This window comes from Ipomoea triloba, chromosome 13, assembly GCF_003576645.1.
Source record: "Ipomoea triloba cultivar NCNSP0323 chromosome 13, ASM357664v1".
Lineage (NCBI taxonomy): Eukaryota > Viridiplantae > Streptophyta > Magnoliopsida > Solanales > Convolvulaceae > Ipomoea > Ipomoea triloba.
In genome coordinates this window covers 8,942,515-8,949,031 of record NC_044928.1, presented here as the reverse complement: position 1 = coordinate 8,949,031, position 6,517 = coordinate 8,942,515, and positions in this window count along the sequence as shown.

Genomic DNA, 6,517 nt, shown 5'->3' with positions numbered 1-6,517 from the left:
GTTTGTGTGTGTGTGCGTCTCTGTGTGTGTTTGTAATATACATGAAGGTGTAACACTTACCACTATTACATTATTATAATATTGGTAGATATTATAATAATAAAGGTAATATATTATTTTGGTGCATTACTTCCATATAATCATTAGTTAATTAAGGTAAATAACTAATGGTGATTGTAAAAGTAATTAGGGAAATGATACATTACCATATTGATGGCATATGGATAGTATAAATAAAGCCTTTTGGTCCTCTCACTACTTAACGATTCATTCCTCATACACCATCAAGAGAGGGTTGAGAAAGTGAGAGAAACAGTACTGTTACTCTGTTGTAGCAGTCCCGTGATTACACAACCTTCTTCATTTGGAAGCTATGGCTGGAGGTTAGTATTTTAATAGATCCGTATATCACGTGTTTATGTTATTATGTTATTACGTGATTTTTAAGCTTACAGTTGGTATTAAGAGCCTGATGTATCTCTGCTTAGCTTAAGTGTTTTGATTGCATATATTATATATTATTATGTGAATATATCTATATGCAATTGTTGTAGACTGGAATGAATTTATTTTTTATTTCTTCTGCATAAAGAAACAATATAAAATAAAATCAATTGGGTTTCAATTAAAGACGACGGATTTCGTTGTTCACCGGCGGCCTTGAGCAACGAAAGACGACGACTGAGGCAGACGGCTAGGTGGCGATGGCTCAGCTGGTTCGCCGGAGACGATCGGACCGAGCTGGTTCGCGACGCGACAGCATTCCGACGAACGCAAGGCTGGTTCGCGACGAGGCGGATTCCGACGACCGCACGGCTGGCAGCACTCCGATGAACGCGCAGCTGGTACGTCGTAGCTTTGCTACTAGCACCTCGTTGTTGCGGTTGTCCGTCCATGGCTGTTTGGCGCTGCATCTTCCGTTCGGCTGCTGTTTAGGGATTCACGTGAAGAAGATGATGAAGTCTGATGGTTTTGATTTTGGGCCGGGTCTGGCCCAAACCCGGCCAGACCTGGGCTTTTATTTAAAAAAAATAAAAAACAATTTTGGGCCTGTTTGGTTTGGGCTTTGTTAATTTTGTTTAAATAACTTCATCATATTTGGCTTTCTTCACTTAAACTACCCAATTGAATTTTTGCCTAAAGTCACATATTAAAATTATTATTTAATTTTTAACAAATTATTAAGTTATAAATTTGTTTGAATTTTAATTTTAATATTGAATTTTGGTTTCAATTGCATTAAGTGTTGCAATTTAAATCTTTAATTGAAGTCCACATTAAAATTATTATTCAATCTTGAACAAATTATTAAGTTTTTTTAAATTTGTTTGAATTTTAATTTTAATATTAAATTTTCAGTTTAAATTGTATTCAGTGTTGCAATTTAAATATTTATTTATTTATGGAGTATGAGTAATTGATATGCATATTTCTGAACATGCCTTATATGTTTTATTGCAATAATTATTTGATTATTATAATTATGTCTTTAGAAAAGCATGTTCATTAAGATTGAATTTAGAGCCTTTTAGGACTGAATTATATGCTTATTATGCATGTTTTAGTACCTTTTAGGTGAATTTAGTGCCTTTTAAGAATAGATTATCCATATTCTTACTTTTTCAGTTATTACTCCATTCATTCTTTTTTTAAAAGGATTTCAAAGCACCTAAAGTACATAAAAGTTTTCATAGTTTTACCCTATTTAAAGCCTTATCCTTAGGTGAATCTATATTCTTAGATAACCAAATGATTTTACTTCAAATATGAGAACACATGATTTAGGGAAGTTTCTTGGGGAGGAATACTAGTTCCCTGGCCCTGGCTTAAAATGCCTTGCTGGCTAAAACGGCCATATTGCTACTAGTCCCCTTGCGACGCTACTCTGTCTAAGGAGTTGGTTTTTAATGGAGCCTTAGCACCAACCAACTTTCCTGGGAGTATACCTAAGGATTGTCTATCATGTTTTGGTTTAATTTATTTGATTAGGCTTTAAATACCCTTGTCATTGTGATTATGTTCAGTTTTGGTCAATTAAAGAGTAGCAACAACATCTTTAATTTACTTAAATTACATATTAATGATTAATCACATAAAGTTTAGGCAAGAAACCTTGTAGTTAACTCTGCTTTATATAACGAAATTTAGCCCACAGGCAATTTTGTTATATTTAAAGGGTTAATTATGATAAAATACTAAACTATGATCATAATTTGCCCACTGGATTATGCATCGGCATATAGCTTGGTAGTTTTGTCATTAAGGGTGGATAAACCTTACCCAAACCGTACCCATTCCGTTTCCACCATTCAGTTTTGGTAATATTATGTACTTTAGTTACCATCTCTCTCTATTATGTGTCTTAAAAATCCTCACCAAGGCTTAAGTTAACCGCTTATTTGGACTAGTCACATATGGTATCTTTACAAATATGGAAACATTAAGAAGGTGTCTTACCATAATTTGGTTGTCATTGTTTAATATTAATGGTAGTTATAATGTTGATTATTACCATCAAATATTTTAATTAATGAAACCATATGGTATTCAGTTATAAATCCTGAATTGTTTCCAATTACGCTTATGTGACAATGTTCCAGTCAAGAAAATATTTTTGGCATTTTTCAGACTTTAAATTTTATTAAGTTTCAAAATTATATCCGAGAATGTTTCTCAGTTAGTGGTTTTAACATTACTTTACTATTCAAATATTTGGGTCTCTTTGGTTTGGTCTCATTAGAGTTTGAATATTAAGTTTATGCTTGAAAGCTCATATTAAAAATTGTCTTAAGTTATGCGATTTGTTTAGAATATATGAGCTAAATGTCTAATTTTATGCATATTAATTTGTCTAACGCATAATATTTTGTTATGCAAAATATTTTTTACTATTATGCCTTTAGCAATGCATAAATTTAGTTACGGTAGTACTTGAACTTAGTACTTTTGGACCGTTAATTTAGTTCGCCCATTTAAGCTTTAATCATAGGTGAACCATGTAATTTTGGTGTATACCCTACAATTTTTTTTTTAGGTTTATACCCCCAAACAATTATACATTGAGTGCATATGAATTGAGGAGGCATACTAGTTTTATGGCCAAGACTTCAGAACATCTAGTGCCACTAGTCCCCTTAAATATCATATATTTGGATTTTCCCATCACGATATGGTATAATCTGTTTGTTAAATATTTTTTTCTTTATTTATTTATTCCTTGCCCATGTGATTTGATTTCAGTTCATTAAAGAATAGTAATAGCATCTTTAATTTACTGATTTATCTTAAGTTTGAATCACATAAAGGTTAGGCAATGAATTGATAATTGTCTAGTGATCTTATAATTTTTAATTTGGTTGGGGAGTAGCCACAGCATCCTTTAATCAATTAAAATTATATATTGAGCAGTTTATCTTGATCACATAAAGTTTTATGATTTAATATGGTGGAATTTAGCCCACAGGCAATTTCGTTATATTTGTATGATTAATTAGGATTAAATATTAGACTATGATCATAATTTAGCCCACAGCCAATTATGTATCGGAATGTAGTTTAGTAGTTTTATCAGGAATGATAGAAATAAATAAATTTATTTATTTTATGGTTATTTGTAAATAATTTCAATATCTATCATAAAGTTTAATTTTATGATGCAAACTTTAGATCATATTTCTTAATTACCCACAGGGATTAAGAAAAGGAACATGATTTCTTAAGTTTTATCATAATAGTTGTAATGAATCTCGTTGATTAAAACTTTAGCCTACAGGCAAGTCATATATCACTTGATTCTTCAACTCATTTGATAATTGTTTCATCATAAAATTTCAGTTGGATCTAATTGAGTAAAACTTTAGCCTACAAGCAAGTTTTATGTCTCTAGATTCTTCTGTCTATTTAATAATTGAGATGAAATTTTATCATAAGGGTTTTAATTGAATTTAATAGAAATAAAACTTTAGCCTACAGGCAAGTTTTATGTCAATAAATCCCTCAACCTATTAGATAATAATTTTATCACAATCTTAGAATTTATAAATTTAGTTCAATTATACTTCTAAGTTTTCATGGTTTGCATTGGCAAAACATGTATTTAGTTACTTCCCAAAATTTAACCACTTTTATTAAATATTTCGCGAATCTTGCTCGGTTATTTGGACTAACTGTAGTAAGTTATTACGTGATATATTCGATATACCCCTTTTGGTTTTTAAGAATAAAATTTACATATTCGAGCCAAATTCCAACTTGGTTTTGAAAAGTGTATTTTATTATTTTAGTATGTCCAACTATGGTGGGGAGTTATGTCCTCATTGTTAGGAACATCATGTAATAGGTTTTGATGATACCAACTGTTAAGTAGAAATCCCCAAGTCTCGATACATAGGCAAAACGCTGTAAGTTCGACAAGTAAACCAAGAGCGAAAATACAACCGGGTAACTTTGAGCTCAACTCGGAAAATATTTTTGCTTGAAGTAAACTTGTTTGAACATCTTAGAAATCTCGTGTTGTAATTTCATAGATAAAACAGAAGAAGGCACGGGACAACACTGGAGGAATAAGGGTCTGCGAGACATCAACTAAGTCTCGAGACATAAGCAGAGTTCGAGAGGTAGTACCTCTCGATACAGCTATCCAGTTCGAGACATAAACAGAATTCGAGAGATAGACCTCTCGATATTTGAGTTCGAGACATCAAGCAATCAAGATATCAACCTTGGTCTCGATACACTAACAATTCTCCAACAAAGCTGAATGACGGTCAGGAAGCATACTTAAAGTTTGGAGAAGAAGAATATCATGGAGATAGAATAATGAAGAGGTGCCGAACGTGAAGATTTCAAAATGGGCGGAAATGGATGACACGTCAGATTTCCACCACAAACGGTCAAAAGGTGCACCAATGCTGAAGTGGTCTGATTCCCTACAAACAAGGAATAATGGGAATATAAAAAGAGTAACTTTTACCAAAAGACGAAAGTGGAGCATGGACTCAAGAAAGTGAACTATGGAATATTCACTACAAGACAAGAGGTTCAAGTTACAAGATCACCACTCCATGAAATATGCTGAAAATATGCAAGACCCATGATCAGCATGGGAGACAAATTTCAAACGGAATAATTTTCCCTCCAACGGAATTATTCCTCAACTCTCATATAAAAAGGACGTGAAGACACATCATCAAAAGAGGTGTCAAGGAGTTAAAAAGTTCAGGGGGTTAACCAGTTCGAAATTCTTAAGAGGTGTCTGTCTAAAACGTTCAAGTACAAGTGCTTAACTTGGAATATCATCCTGATATTCAAAACAGCGAGAAAACACATCTTAGTGTTTAAGAGAGTTACAAAGCTTAAACTGTTATACATCTAGAAGGTGACCGAAGCTGCTCTACATCGAAGTTGATTCAACGATAGCTTGTGGTCAGATTGGAGTCTGTTACATTCAACTGTGACAACCAAAAACACCTTGCTTTGGATTAAGCAAGAGAGGTGGAGTAACCTGGCAGCTGTCCGAGTGAAAGAAACCTGAGGCTTGACGCGGGCTTGGTGATCAAAGGTCAAGTGCTCGAGAGGTGGAGTAACTAGAAGCGGGGAGAAAAACCTTGGAGAGGCGGAGTAACCTGGGAGCTGTCTTGTGAAGATCCTGAGGCTTGACGCGGGCTTGGTGATCAAAGGTCAAGTGCTCGAGAGGTGGAGTAACTGGAAGCGGGGAGAAAGACCTTGGAGAGGTGGAGTAACCTGGGAGCTGTCTTGTGAAGATCCTGAGGCTTGACGCGGGCTTGGTGATCAAAGGTCAAGTGCTCGAGAGGTGGAGTAACAAGAAGCGGGGCGAAAAACCTGAGGCTTGAGGCGGGCTTCGTGATCAAAGCTCAAGCGCTCGACATTGTACTAAAAAGGGAAGTTTTTAGTGCAATCCTTCCAGGGAGTTTCTGGAAGAAGAGTGGACGTAGGCGGGTTGGCCGAACCACTTAAAAATCTCTCTTGCATTTACTTACTGTTTTATCTCTCGCTAACCTCTCGATTGCACTACATATAAACACACCTCTCGAACTAACTCAAACTCGTGCTAACTAAAAGGGATAACATTTCCGCTGCGCATAAAACTTTGTCTTCACCTCGTGAGGTATCGAACCTAAACATCCTAAGTTCAATACACACGAGAGGTCGAAAAGATTTGCAAAATCTTATTCAAGTCTATTCACCCCCCCCTCTAGACTTGTACCCCATCCCCTTGGGACCAACAATTGGTATCAGAGCAAGTTCTCTGATCGATATAAACATTTGTTTATATTGCCTAGAGATCCTTCTTTGAAAAATCCTTTAAAAGTTTTCAAAGCACGAGATAATTTTTCTAATATGGATAGCATGTTGTCGAGACATCTTCTCTTTGATCTTAGCAGGTTCGATGACTGGAAAACACGCATGCTTGCGTATCTATCAGCCCTCCATGATGAGATGGCCGAAGTTATAACATCTGGACCAGTCAAGATCATGATGATAAACACGGCTGCTG